This window comes from Mauremys reevesii, linkage group 12, assembly GCF_016161935.1.
Source record: "Mauremys reevesii isolate NIE-2019 linkage group 12, ASM1616193v1, whole genome shotgun sequence".
NCBI lineage: Eukaryota > Metazoa > Chordata > Testudines > Geoemydidae > Mauremys > Mauremys reevesii.
Genome location: NC_052634.1, coordinates 47,840,677 through 47,855,730, shown reverse-complemented (window position 1 = coordinate 47,855,730; position 15,054 = coordinate 47,840,677). Strand labels below are relative to the sequence as shown.

General features: G+C 51.0%; 1 protein-coding gene and 2 non-coding genes across 3 annotated transcripts in view; all 3 read right to left on the bottom strand.

Annotated features, from left to right (window-relative positions):
• The window catches only part of LOC120375613 (zinc finger protein 850-like), a gene marked incomplete at its 3' end in the record, with an annotated part of 68,861 nt that overhangs the window by 43,256 nt on the left and 10,551 nt on the right, over positions 1–15,054 (bottom strand). The gene's annotated exons all lie outside the window — the stretch shown is intronic.
• TRNAS-AGA lies at positions 1,148–1,229 on the bottom strand. The gene has a single exon. It is a non-coding gene; the product is annotated as a tRNA-Ser (tRNA).
• On the bottom strand, positions 7,466–7,539 carry TRNAT-CGU. The gene has a single exon. It is a non-coding gene; the product is annotated as a tRNA-Thr (tRNA).

Below are 15,054 nucleotides of genomic sequence, written 5' to 3'. Positions count from 1 at the left end.
TTTTATAGCTGCCTCATGGCCAGGCACACCGGGCTGTTAGCTGCACCCACTGTCCTTGCCAGGGGCCCCTGCTGAACCCTGGGCGGCTGCACTGCAGTGCTGGGGTGACTCTGCAGGGGGAGAAGCTGCTGTGAAGCAATGTAGAGCAGGTGCAGGAAGGAGCCAGGGTCACTATTCACATTCTGAACTACACAATTTTCCAAATTTGGGAATAGATTCATAGATTCATAGACTTAAGGTCAGAAGCGACCATTATGATCATCTAGTCTGACCTCCTGCACAACACAGGCCACAGAATCTCACCCACCCACTCCTGTAACAAACCCCTAACCTATGTCTGAATTATTGAAGTCCTCAAATCATGGCTTAAAGACCTCAAGGTGCAGGGAATCCTCCAGCAAGTGACCCGTGCCCCACGCTGCAGAGGAAAGCGAATGTCCGATAACAATTCTAAGGGGAAGGTGAATGCAGAGCAATGACACTGGAGATGCCCAGACCTGCAATGGGGCAGCGTGGAAATTAATAATGGGAAGATCATTTGCGAAATTAGTCATCACTGACAAGCTTTGTCTCTGTTCCTATTTCACGCTATGGTGTTAGTTAGAGGAATCAGGACAGATTTTTTACTATATTAATTAAACACTTAATTTTATTTAACCAAGTCAAAAACTTAGTATCACTTATTTTTTCTCTGTCCTAGCAAGAATGAATTGAATGTTGTGACTTTCTGGAAAGTGCAGCGAGATTAAATGTGGGAAATTCAGTCTCTGTGTTTGTGAGCTGATGTTTTCCTCTCACAGGTCAGTGCCTGCATTGAAATACCCAGAGGGATCTAAGGGCTGGTGTATGCTGGGCACTGAACTGGCAAAGCGATGTCTCCCAGTGTGTGACCCCCCCACAAACCCATATAGTTAAAGTGACCTAATCCCGGGTTAGATAGTGCTAAAGAAAAGGAAGAATTGTTCTGTCCATGTAGCTATTACAGGGATGGGAAAATCCCTCCAGTCACTGTCTACTCCAAAGTGCTATAGCAGTCCCACAGCAGCGTTTTAAGTGTAGACAGAGTGAAACTAGATTTATCTCCAGTTGGCACCGTGGATGCTCAGGCACTAAGACTACAATAATAACAACAGCAGCGCAGCGCTTACGTAGTTGGCAGGATTTGAACCTGCGCAGGGAGACCCCAATGGATTTCTAGTCCATCGCCTTAACCACTCAGCCACAACTACCTGATGCGCATCCATTTCACTGCATGATGATTTTGTTCTCACTGAATTGTCACTTCAAATTGTTTGCTCAGACCAGCTTCCCCAGCACACTCACGGCTGCCCATCAGTGTAAGTGTGTCCGTGGGTGAACAGCGAGAATTCCTGCCCATTTCCCTTCCGGCTGGAGCAGGATGGGAGTGTGTTTGTGTGAACGACATTGCTGTAGATTGTTGTTCATTCCCCACTCTGACAATTCAGACAGTCCCTTTCCTAGTCAAATCTCCAGCACATCGTTCCAATAGCAGGGGGCAGGATTTCTCTGGGGCACTGAAATTTTTCAGGGGGCTGGTGCATGAACTCAGCCTTGCATTCCACCCTTGATGTTTCATGGACTAACAACAGCAGCAGAAAGAAAGAGCGGAGCCAATATCTCCCTGGCAGGGATGCAGGTGCCATGACCCCTCTGTCTGACCGTCACCATTGCAGGAGGAAAAGGTTCACTGTCATCGAATGCCCTGGCTCAGACCAGAGACACAGGGAGGTTTTGCTGTTTATGGATCTGTGCAAAGGAAATTGTTTCTCTGTGTGAAACTGAGGTCAGAAATGAAATGCCCACATGGTGGCCCAATGCTCTAGGGAATGTGGGTGAAGGACTCGGGCTGAGAAATGATTTAACAGGGTTTGTTTCAATTTATTGCCCTGATTAAAATCTATGGCTAAAAGGCAGCCACTGTTGTTAGTACTTGTACCTGTGTAGGGACACCCCAGTGGGTGTCAAGTCCATTGTCTTCACCAGGGGCAGTCGATTATTTTAGCAAAGTACAAATTTCTTGGTCAAGGCCTAGGCTCCAGAGAAAACAATACACTGCTGATAAGAAGAAGTACATCAAAAGATTTTGCAGCCGCCATGGGCATAACTATGATGTGTCGTGTTTCACTCTTTATACCTGGCTCCACCTCCTTTCCCTTTGGCCTTGTAGTTGACCAAGGGCAAAGCTGAACATCTCCTCAGATACCAGGGAGTGTTTCTGTCCATTCCTGCAAGCTACACAGGGGTTTGATGTTGCTGCTTTCAATCCTCTGGCTCTGCCGGGATAAGGAACAATTCAGGCTGTCACTGAACTGAAGGAGGAAGATCAGATTTTGACAGGCAGAGGGACGCCTCCTCTTAAAGGTGTTTGTCTGGCTGGCAGTCCTGGTTCCCAGGTCTCGCCCGTGGGGCTCCAGCAGTTTTGGGACCGGGTCACTCCCTTGGCCCCACCTGCCACCCCCAGGCGCTCCCCCCCAGGGTCCCGTCAGTGCAGCGGAGCTGAGCAGCATCTGCCTGCTCGCTCCAGTGGCTGCCGGCCCCCACCCCGAGCCCCTGCAGCCAATGGGACACTGTGGGGGTGATGCCTGGGGGCAGCAGCACCCGGAGGCCCCCCAGCCTGCCCTGCCTTGGAGCCGCAGGTAAGTGCTGCATCCTTGACCCCCTCCCTGAGCCTGCACTGCCAGCCCCTCCCCACCTACCTCGTCCCTCTCCCAAACGCCCTCCCAGAGCCTGCACCCCCTCCCCCTTCCCACATGTCCCCTCCCGCCTGCCCCCACGCTCCCGCCCAGAGTCTGCAACCCCACCCCTCCTCCTGTTCCTGCTACCCCCTGCCCCAGCCCAGAGCCTGCACCCTGCACCCAAACTCCATCCCAGAGCCTGCACCCCAGAACCCCTCCCCCACCCAAACTCCCTCCCAGAGACCAGCCTCTCACCCCTTCTGCACCCAACCTCCCCCCAGAGCCTGCACCCCAATCCCCAGCCCCAACCCAGGGCCTGCACCCTAGATCTCCTCCCCCCACCCAAACTTCCTCCCAGAGCCTTAGGCAGGTGAGGGGCAGAGTTTTGGGGATGGGTTCTGGGCAGTATGAGTGACATTATTGGCCCATGGGAGGATTAGAGGACTGGCACTGGCCCTGTTCTGGGCTATACAGGACACTCTTTGTTGAGAGTATAGATCAGCGGTTGAATGTTTCCCTGCATGATAATGGGTTCCTAATGCCCTCCCTGGTCAGAGCTCCAGCACCTTCTGTACTCGTGAAGAACAAGACTCCAGCCCCATCCTTCTTCCCTGGCCGAGGACCAGAGAGATGGGCCCATCCACCAATCACCCTCTGCCCATCATCCTATCCCAGTCATGACCTCCAGCCTCACAGCTCTGCTGGTGCCCCTCACTCCTGACCTGCAGCCCCCTGGGCTTCCCCCAGCTCTCATGGTGCCCCTCATTCCCGACCCGCAGCCCCTGCTATCCCAGTCCTGACCTCCGGACTCATAGCTCTGCTGGTGCCCCTCACTCCTGACCCACAGCCCCTGCTATCCCAGTCCTGACCTCCAGACTCACAGCTCTGCTGGTGCCCCTCACTCCCGACCCGCAGCCCCTGCTATCCCAGTCCTGACCTCCAGACTCACAGCTCTGCTGGTGCCCCTCACTCCCGACCCACAGCGCCCTGGGCTTCCCCCAGCTGTACCGGTGCCCCTCACTCCCGAACTGCAGCCCCCTGGGCTCCCACTGAGCTCTGCAGTCACTGCGCTACTGGTGCCCCTCACTCCCGACCCGCAGCCCCTGCTATCCCAGTCCTGACCTCCAGATTGACAGCTCTGCTGATGCCTCTCACTCCCGACCTGCAGCCCCTGTAAAACTGATGAATGAAATTGTTTTTAATTGTTCAGTTTATCCATGTAACTTCTGTTCACCATTCACTACACTTGGCTATATTGTAACTTCTGTTCACTGTTTGCCATATTGTAATTCAAACCCCGTTTTAAAACACTCACTTCATTTTGTAATAGCTTCCTCCAACCTTCATTTTTGCAAACCCTGCTGTACTCTTATTAGTTTAGGTTAGATGTGTGAATGAGGCATGTGTGGATGATGGAATCAACCTCCAGCCCCAGCCCGTCCTGATGAAACAGAGTTCAAACCCCGCTGGCTGAAGCTGCAGACAAGAGCCCTAACAAAGTAAGCAGAGGCCACCCTAAAAAGAAAAGGTGCAATAGAAGGAAGATCAATGCCAGGTCCCCGGCTGCAAGTCGCCTGCAATTGACGGGTGATCAATCACCAAACCCAGAGGCAGTGACACAGCAAGACCTACAGACTCTGGATTCAAACTGAAGCCTACAAAAAGGATGGGTGAGATGGGAGACTTTGGAGGGTAACATTCTGCTGCCAACATGGAAGGACATCGGTGCAGGCCCAACAGAGACCCAGCTCATCCTTGTGCCCGGCTTTCCTGGCCAGTTAGCTGCCGCAAGCTACGAACCCAAGCTGCAAACTCAAGTCACAAACTCAAGCTGTGTTCAGAACTGGTAACTATGCAGCAGCTGCAGAACATCTGATGGATGGATGGGTGTGTGTGTGTATAGGTATTAGGTATAGTGTGTGTGTGTGTGTAGGTATTAGGTATAATGTGTGTGTGTAAGGATTAAAATATTAGTTACTGGCCATAAATCACACTGTTCTCATAATAAATGTGGCGTCTTTGTCTTGCCCTCTGAAAAGCTCCTGTGTAGTTTTGTCTGTACAACACTTGTGGCTTGTCCGGGCAGGCTCCAAGCAGGTGACTATCACAGTGACAATAGAAGTGACCAGCCTTGCGGGGGAGGCTGAGGGAGATCCGCACTCACCAGGTCTCTTCTCTCCCCCACGGTGAGCCAGACACTGCTCTCTCCTGGCTCTCACTCTAGCAGCTGGACGCCAAGGAGCCATTTCCCCACAGGAAGTGCATTGAGTGCCCCTGTGGTGCTGGGGGGCTGGCGCTGCTGCTGCCTGTGGGGCTGGCAGGGGGGCTGATGTCTGCACAGACTCTCAGCTGTGTCGGGTTCCTCTGGTGGGGTGTGGAGCAGCCGTTCGTTTTCCTGTTCGCACTCCTCTGCGGTGTGAAAATCGGGGAGGGGAGGCAGAAGCCCCACTTCCCTCCCGAAATGATGCCCAGTGGGGGAAGTCAGGACAACAGGGGGGGCGGCAGGTGGTGGCCAGACTCTCACCGCCAGGGTCTCGTCTAGCTCAGGGTCCAGCTCAACTTCCTCCCCGCGCCACTGGCCCCCAGTCCACTTCCACCACCAGGTCAACCCGGGCACTAGGGCAGGAACAGGGTGAGGCAGCAAGTCAAGCTGAGCAAGGCAGGCAAAAGTGGGTCTTGTCTTCATGGGCCGCTCACAATGACGTCCTTTTTGTGTGCAGCTGCTGCAAAAACCTCCTGGATAGAGAAGTAACAGTGTTACCAGATTTGCCCCTTACTTTGGGGTACGCTCATTTATTCGGGTTACTTTTCTGGGGAAGGGGTTCTGTAATTCTGTCAATGTGCTGCTTGTGTCACTTTGTGTGTTCATATGGAGCTCTACTCCTCCCTTCTACAAGTCCCCCCCCAGTGGAGCTCTCCTGCAGGACCTAGGTTCCCTAGGGCTGGGTTTCTCCAGCCCAAGTAACCGGCTGAACACACACCCACCCACACATAAATTAACAGAGCAAGTTTGAGCGGACCGGGTCAGTCAGCACTGTCAAGCTGACCCCTTATATGTCCCTGGACTCACTGGGCTGGATGAAGCAGCACTTTCAAGCTGACTCTCCTTACATGCCCCTGGGCTCCATGGACTGGGTCAAGCAGCACTTTCAAGCTGTTACCCTTATGTGTCCCAGATTCAGCACGGCCCTGTCCCCACTCTCACATCACCATTGTACTGGCAGTAACTTACTTGATGAGCAAACCCCACAGTATTCTGGGCGCTGCAGGGATCTTTAGCTTAGGTAAAAGCAGCATTGCTGCAGAGTGAATGGGGGAAGCTAAAAACACAAAAGAGTGAGGTGCAGCAAGAGAGAGAGAAGCAACCAGCTTAACCATACAAATTATTTATTGAATACTGGTGATAACTACACAAGGAGGCTAAACCAGCATAACATACATTATTAAAGGTTAATACCTAAGGTAGACAGGAAAATTGAAAAGAGAGAGAGAGAGAAGGGGATCTCACCACTCCATGAGGCTTGAACTGGTCGGGGTTCCCAGGTGATGGTGGTAGCTGAGGGGCCTGAGGGAGGAGACAGGCAGAGTCCCCAGCACGATCATCCAGGAGAAGATGGAGTTCCAGTGGAACTGATGCCTAGTTTGGATCTAAGCATCAGAACCCTGAGGCTTTGGCTACACTTGCACTTCAAAGCACTGCCGCGGCAGCGCTTTGAAGCGCTAAGTGTAGTCAAAGCGCCAGCGCTGGGAGAAAACTCTCCCAGCGCTGTCCGCACTCCACCTCCCTGTGGGGAATAACGTACAGCGCTGGGAGCCGCGCTCCCAGCGCTGGGGCTTTGACCACACTGGCGCTTTGCAGCGCCGCAATTTGCAGCACTGGAGAGGGTGTGTTTTCACACCCTGCTGCAGCGCTGCAAATTTGCAAGTGTAGCCAAGGCCTGACTGGAAGGTGAGTAGGGATTTTTGTAGAGAAAATACAGTGGCTCAAGGGAGAAGACTAGATTTGTTTATAGGTAAGCTGATGACTCAAGGGTTTTCTTTAGAATAGACAAAAGGAGCTGATCACTCTTGGCTATGGGTGGTGTTTTCTTCCAGGGAGCTCACAATGCCACTAGGCGGCTTCACTATTTGGATATCAGTTAGGGATTCATTACTAGAATTGGTCTGGTAATTGCTGAGCTGGGTGTGTGCAGACATAGGTTCATTAGCATCTGGAGCAGAGATTCCCATGATGCAGTGCTTCCCTGCTTTTTCTGGTCCCAGAATTCAGTGTGGTTCTTGGTTCTCCATTCTGTATGCAAATTGAGATGTCTTCCTGTCCCATCTTTCATGCAGATGAGGCTAGGGGAGTTGTCTCTGCTCTCCATTCTGTATGCTAATGGGGATGTCTTAATCTTGTCACCCTTGTCAGGAGGGGTCTAGGTGTGTCTCCCAATGCCCTTCACTGCTCTCTGCAAGTTTTTTTTTCTCTGATGGGTTTTGGTTTAAGCAGAGGCTGGGGGTTGGGGGGAGTCTTTCATGAGTCAGGCTGGATATTGCACCCTGGTTCCCCAAAAACACAGAGGTGTCTGGTATCAGAGGGGGGTCATCTGTGACAGGCTGGACCACTGACCTATCAGCTCTTAACTCTGAAACTTTCAGTAACTCTGTTATCAGTGCCTGTGAGTATAATTTAAAAAGCCATACTGGGCTGGACCAAAGGCCCACCTAGCTCTGTGTTTTATCCTCTGACAGTCGCAAATATCAGGTGCCCCAAAAGTTAATCAAGAAGGCACCACTGGGAGTTGAACCCAGACTCTCCTGTTTACGAGACAGGTGTTTTAGCCAGTTAAGCCATGGTGCCTGCCTGTGGCTAAAACACAGTGTCTGCCCACACCTGACTCCCTGCCATCCCCACGGGGGCCTGACAAGCTTTGCATGTGTTTGGATTCTGCAAAGCAGAGGAGCAGGTGACGTTTTCCTTGCAAGCTGTGTGTGTGTGTGTATGAATCTTTGGCCAGGTCTGCACTATACAAAGTTATTTCAGCATCATTATATTGCTCAGGTGTGTGAAAAACACACAACACTCCCTCGGTTGGCAGCTTTTGGCTGGTGCACACACTGCAATGCCACGTCTGGGGACAAAACTGCCCTGTTTTGGTGACAAAATAAAATGATTTCAATGAGAAGGCTAGAGCTTTTTGCAGCAAACTTAAAGTGACAAATTGTCAGTGTAAATGCTGCTGGTCATTATATCACCAAAACTGGTCTCCACCACTATCCCACCATGCCTGCCGTGAACTTGCCTGCCCTGCATTCCTGCTACAAAGGCTGGGTCCCTCCTGTTTCATAGCTCCAGAAAGTTCTGACAGCTGAGCTGTTATCTACACCGGGATTAGGTTAATAAAACTGCATTGTCAGCCTAAGTAATGTAATTACACCAACCTAATTTCATAGTGTAGACCTGTCCAAAGAATCACACACACACCTTGGGAGCAAAACTTCACCTGCTCCTCTGCTTTACAGAAACCAAACAGGAGCAACACTTGTCAGGGTCCAGTGGGATTGGCAGAGAGTCAGGTGTGGACAAACAGGCTGCTTTAAATAACAGCAGGTACCATGGCTTAGCTGGTTAAAGCACCTGCTTTGTAAACAAGAGATTGTGGGTTCAACTCCCAGTGGTACCTTGAGGAGTGGCTTTTGGGGCACCTGGTATTGGCTACTGTCAGAAAAGAAGATTCAGAGCTAGATGGACCTATGGTTTAAATTACACTTGCAGGCACTGATAATAGAGTTACTGAAAGTTTGGGTGTTTAGAGCTGATAGGTCAGTGGTCCAGTCCCTGCAAGGTGGTTTTACCAGTTCAACTTGCTAAACTCCCTCCCAACCTCTATAAAATTACAGTGCAGACATATGGGCTTGAGCCCAACCTCTGAGGCCCCATGAGGGGTGAGGGTTTCTTCCCAGGCTTCAGCGTGAACACAAATATCTGCACCACAGTTTTTAGCCCCTCAGCTTTACGTCCAGGAGCCCAAGTCAGATGACCCAGGCCAGCTGTGCTGCCATCTTTATCCCAGGAGAGATGGACTCTAAGGGTACCTCTCCATTGCAATGGAAGCCCAGGTGTGGCATGCTGTGCTCAAAGCAGCACCTGGAAGCCCCATATTCATCACTCTCATATCATGATGACATGGTTTGTACAAAGTCTGCCTCGTGAGGTATCATTTAAAAAGTCTTGATCTGTTGAACATTAATATCAGGTTGGATTGTGTGTGCTCGCATTGGTTGGGAAGTTATGAAGTTTTGCTCTGTGTGTGTGTTACTGAGATACATTATGAGGTTGGGAAATGCCCCCCACCAGCCTTTCAGGTGTGACAATGGAGGAGCCAGACTCGCTGCTGGCCCATTGAAGGGATCCACACTCCCAAGGACTAGCCCAGGAACCGTGTACAATGCAGGCTTCTCCGAGATAGCACAGAGACAATGGACACTGCTTGACTCACATGGTAGCAAAGGAGCTTCCTAGCAAGTTGGAAGAATCTATGAAAGAGGGGAAGAGACATCATGACTTGGTCTCTCTCCCCCACAACTCAGCAGCTGGAAACACACCTGGAGGACAAAGACTGAACTGAACTGACTCAGAAACAGAAGAGAATAATAACAATAATACTTGCAAACCAAAGTCCCCAAACAGACTAGTATTGGTTTTTCAGCAGAAAATTTTCAGTTTGGGGAATTTTGTTTTCTCAGTCAGAACTTGCCAAGGGAAGCAGAGAGAAAATGTTGGAGTTGCCTCCTTCAGAACAGCTTGTCCTAGACACTAGCTCTGGTTCACTTGCTCGGGTTGAGGGTATTTTAATAATTTGGGCAGGTCCCAGGGTGTTTGGGGGAGATGATGAGGATGTTCCCTTTTGAGATAAAAACTAAGAAATACAGCACTAGAGAATTTTTTTAAAAGAAATCTGGGATTTAGACATTTTATTTAAAGCAAGGGGGGGGGGTCTGAGTTTCTGAGGTTTTTGTTTTCATGAAGCAACACTGTTGGCTCTGTTATTGTACCAAAGGGGGAGATGGTTGTCTATAAAGGAGGGGTGAAAACTAAATGCATCTGATGAGGAGATTTGAACCCATGCATGCAGAGCACAATAGATTAACAGTCCTCCACCTTAATCACTTGGCCACCTCACTTGAACTGTCAAGGAAGGGACAGGTGGAGAAATCTAAGGCCAGCAGAGATAGGGACAATAAGGAGTTTTTAAATACTAAGCAGAAGCAGGGGCTGAATGAGCTCCCCCCTCACATCTAGTGAGGAGCTGGGGGAAAGACTTCAGGAACAGACCGTGTATGCACAGACACACCTACTCTGCCTAGGTATGCAGCATGATGGGGCCGCTTTCCCAAAATGACCAGTTTTGGCTGGTGGTGGGTTACAAATCACTTTAGGATTGAGTTGAATGAAATGTTATTATCCTTCCTGCATGAGTGAAGGGCAGCAGAACATACCTAGTCTGTCCTGATGGTGGGGTGGGTGGGTGAGGAATAGCTTTTATTGGACTTCATAGAAGTGATTGAGAACGTCATCCTAAACTAGTGGTCCCCAAATATTTCACACTGTGCCTCATCCATGGCTGTGGCTCATCAGAAGCCACGGTCAAGAACCGGGCTGGGAGTGGGTCTGTTGCTGGCTGGGGCGTGGGGTGCAGCCAGGGGTAAGGGGGTCGCGGCCGAGCGGGGAGCCAGCGGCCCAGGCTGAGGGTGGGTTTGGGGAAGAGCTGGGACAGAGTGGGGCTGAGTGCTGCTCCCTCCATGGGGCTGGCTCAGGCCCTGAGGTGTCCCCATGAATGTTCCTCTGTGTCCCCCTAGGAGTCATGCCCCACATTTTGGGGACCACTGAACCCTACTCGCTAAGCAGGGGTTAGTGATGCCAAAGCCCAGGGAAAGGGAGAACAAGTGTGGGGCCCCAGCACTGGAGCCATGTGAAGGGGCTGCAGGAGAGGGGCAATGGCTGGTGGCCCAGGGAGTTAAGGGCAAAGGGGGCACAGGAGGGGGCAGGAGTTAGGGGTGAAGGAGGTGCAAGGGTAGGGAGTGCAGGAGCTAGTGGTAAAAGAAGAGTGGGGTTAAGTGGTGGTGGCTGAGTACTTAGGGAGCTGGGTTAGAAAGCAACGGGCGTCTTTCTGTGGAGGTTTGATTCTTGCCTGTTATGCAAGGCTGGTGTGTGGTGTCTCCATGGCTGCACGTTCAGTGTCTGATCACCCACCATGCCTCAGGGAGCCAAGTCTAGACATATTCAGAGGCTCTATGCCAGGGTTTCTCAAACTTCCTTTCACTGCAACCCCCTTCTGCCAAAAAAAAACTTACTACATGATCCTGGAAAGAGGGACCAGGCCCCTCCATACTGGACAGAGGCAGGGAAGATAAAGCCTGAGCCCTGCCCCAGGTAGGGGAGGGCAAAACCAGAGCTTGAGGGATTCAGCCCTGGGTGGTGGGGCTCAGACTTTTGGCTTCAGCCCCAGGCCCCAACAGTAACTCTAGCTCAGAAACCAATCCATGCAACAAACCTCGATGCTAACTCTGCCCACATATCTACACCAGCAACACCATCACAGGACCTAACCAGATCAGCCACACCATCACCGGTTCATTCACCTGCACATCCACCAATGTAATATACGCCATCATATGCCAGCAATGCCCTTCTGCTATGTACATCGGCCAGACTGGACAGTCTCTAAGGAAAAGGATAAATGGACACAAATCAGATATTAGGAATGGCAATATACAAAAACCTGTAGGAGAACGCTTCAACCTCCCTGGCCACACAATAGCAGATCTTAAGGTGGCCATCCTCCAGCAAAAAAACTTTAGGACCAGACTTCTAAGAGAAACTGCTGAGCTTCAGTTCATTTGCAAATTTGACACCATCAGTTTAGGATTAAACAAAGACTGTGAATGGCTTGCCAACTACAGAACCAGTTTCTCCTCCCTTGGTTTTCACACCTCAACTGCTAGAACAGGGCCTCATCCTCCCTGATTGATCTAACCTCGTTATCTCTAGCTTGCTTCTTGCTTGCTTATATTTACCGGCCCCTGGAAATTTCCACTCTTGCATCCGACGAAGTGGGCATTCACCCACGAAAGCTCATGCTGCAAAACGTCTGTTAGTCTATAAGGTGCCACAGGATTCTTTGCTGCTTTTAATGAAGACTAGATGCTTTTCTGGAATGTGTTTGCTCCAGAAGTAGCTATTGTGTCATACAGGAGGCCTGTGATATGCAGGGGGTCAGATTAGATGCTCTAATCGTCTCTTCTGGCCATAAAGTTGACTAATTTCTGAAAAACTGAGCGTAGCATTGGGAGCAGCATCTGATGTTTTCCTGTCTAGCCGGCTTGCTTCCTAGAATGAACACTCCTTGAGTGGGGTGATCCACAGGGAGTAGCTCAAACCTCCAAAGGGCCTGGCCAGGGGCAGGACATTAGCCCAGCAAGGGAGGGGTGTGGCAGTGACATCACAAAGGCTTTTGCAGGACCTCAGACCATTGGTCAAAGGTGGTGGGGAGGTGGTGACCTCACAGAGAGATGCTGACATCAGGAAGACAGGACAGGGGCGAGGGACCAGGGAAACCTCAGAGACCCCTGTGGCTTTGCTTCAGCAAGTCTCCTTCTCGAGGTCTCTCTTTGAGGACTGAGAGAGTATTCAGGTTCATGGATGTGAGCGCCAGGAGGAACCTCTTTCAAGTTTTCTCCTTCCCTTTTAGTGATTTTACTAGAAAATAGTAAATAGTAAATAGTACCTTCTCCCTGTTTAGAAGGTAAGAGCCTCCTCAAGGTTTGAAACCTGTTCAGTCTGATCCATCTGGTTACAGTTGAATTCTAGGCATGGAAAACACGAGCTTAAGGAGGCAGAATTTTATTTCACACTTGGGATTTTGTCCCATAGAATCAGTGGGGACATTAGAGTTTGTCCTTTCTGTTTCACCTTTTCCTCCATCCATCCCTCTCTCCAGAAGTCCCCACACCTGTCGGGGAAAAAAAAACAGCCACCAGAAAGTGGTCCATTGTGTTTCACGCGGTGCCAAAGCCTGACACAGCGCCTGTGGGCAACCTTTGCTCTGCATACGTTGGCCATGCACACGCCGGCCGGTTCCCATGAAAGATGTGCCACTGCACATCTCGGTATTTAAAAAGTACCTGTGCCACTGGCAGATATTTTAAGGCTCCTGGCAGTGAGTTCTGGGGACTGTTGCTCACTTTCACTGACTGTAACTGTATGTAACTGTATGTGCAGCTCTGTGCAGTCACATTTGATAGAAGTTTGGTAATTAAATTATACAAGAGAGTCAGGTAGAGTGTCTACTACCACCACTATGTTTTGAGGAACTACAAAATTGTCTTATGATAAAGGGTTTCACTATCAACTAAAAAGCACTTGCTAGACAAGGGACATGGGTTCCAAAACCCATTAAAAAGAGAGAGGCTGGGGATAGATATCTGTACTTGGTGGTATAAGCTCCTTGTGTGAGCCAGAAGCACTAGTTCCACCTATGTCTCTCTCCACTGTGGAATGTCAGAGTTAATTTTTGATTCCCTTAAGAATCTAGATAAAGGTTACTGAGCTGAATTCACTGGCACTGGGGCTCCCCTGCTATGAGCTGAAATCACTGAAGAGCTGAAATCACTGAAGAGCTGAAATCACTGAAGAGCTGGACTTGTTGAGCTGAGAGCACTGAGTACTGTGCTAATGAGTGGGGGAGCCTGAAGCAATACCATGGAGCAGAGCAGTGGGCAGAGCAGAGTGGAGCAGTTTGTGCAGCCACTGGGTGAGTGGAGCCGAGCAGCTAGTAGAGTGTCTACTATCATCACATGAGCTTAAGGAGGCAGAATTTTATTCCACACCTGAGATTTTGTCCCTTAGAATCACTGGAGACATTAGGGTTTGTCCTTTTTGTTTCACCTCTTCCTCCATCCCTCCCTCCCTCCTTTCTCTTCATCTCTGGCTTCTTTTGTCCTTTCTCCTGTTCCCCTCCCAACACCAGGAGGTGTGTGTGTGTGTGCGTGTCATGGAGGAGTGCTCTGCAGCTCCCACTGTGGGAGGTCCACCCAAAAATGTGGGGCTGAAATAGTGCTCGGGCAGTCAGGGCCGGGTTAGCCTTTTGTGGGCCCCGGCACCAAACGTATTTGTGGGCCCCTATGTAGTCACTGTGGGCTCCAAGTGTGGGCCTGGTGGGGCAGTGCCATTGGTGCCATAGTATATCTGGTACTGAACCTCAGAGACATTTTTCATTTTGATCACACCCCTACATGGCTATATGCATTGCCATACACAGCTCCCTCAGCCCCCGGGTTTTCTCATTGAGCTGTACAGCCATGTGGGTTTACCAGTGTCCACAGTGAGTAGAACTTTCACAGTGACCAAGGAAACTCCCCAGATTTATCTCCTTCCTCATTCAGACCCTCTCTAGCCATGTCTCCAGCACCCCCCATGTCACCAGTCACGGCATGTGGTCCTAGTCTCAGCTCAGAGTTCCACAGCCAGCAGATACCTGCTCAGTTCTGACAGATCCCTCCCTCAGCCCCCATCCTGCCATGTGAGCCAGCCACCTGCAAACACCATCTCCCCAAAGTCAGGACAGCCCTTGGGAATCCGAAGACACCAGCCTTTCTCCCTCTGTTCCCGTCTACATGCTAGTCTGCTACCTGGTCACCACCACCTCTCCCCAGGCTTGTTTCCTTTCTATTTTGGACATGCTCCCACCCAGCTAGAAGCTCCCTCTGCAAGCCTGACCTGCTCCCTCTTTCCCTGCTCCCCTTGACATTCCTGTCCTGCTGGTGACCTCTGTTCCTTGAGGTTAACTCCAGTGTCTTTAGCTGCTCTACCTTAATGGCCCCAGTAGTCACAGAGCCACTTGTAGCTTCTCTGGCTACAGCCATGGGGCCAATTGCCAGAGGCCAGCCTTAGCCAGCTGCAGCTACTAGCCACAGGAGGGGTGGCAATGCCAGGGCTGAGCATGCTTGAACCTTGCAACGGCAGCACTAGGGACTCTAAATCCTCAGCCCTGGCCCTAGGCAGCTGCAGACTCTGGAGTTAGGCACTTCCCTCCTCTAGGCCATGGCTTTAAGTACCTGAGATGCCCATCACCTGCAGCAGAGGCCACCACCCCACGCCCCCTCAGCCAGCACCTAGTCGTGCAGAAAGTGCAGCCTGAGTGATTTTGGAGGCTGGGGTGCCAGGAGGTTCCCGTCCCTGAGCAGCAGCTCTGCAACAAGCTCACAAGCCCCCCTCCGCCGTGGGACCAGGACCCTGTGCAGGCAGTGGAGTTACCCCGTGTATAACCAGGTCTGTCCAAAGCCTGTTGAAGTGAGTGGGAGTCTTTTCATTGTC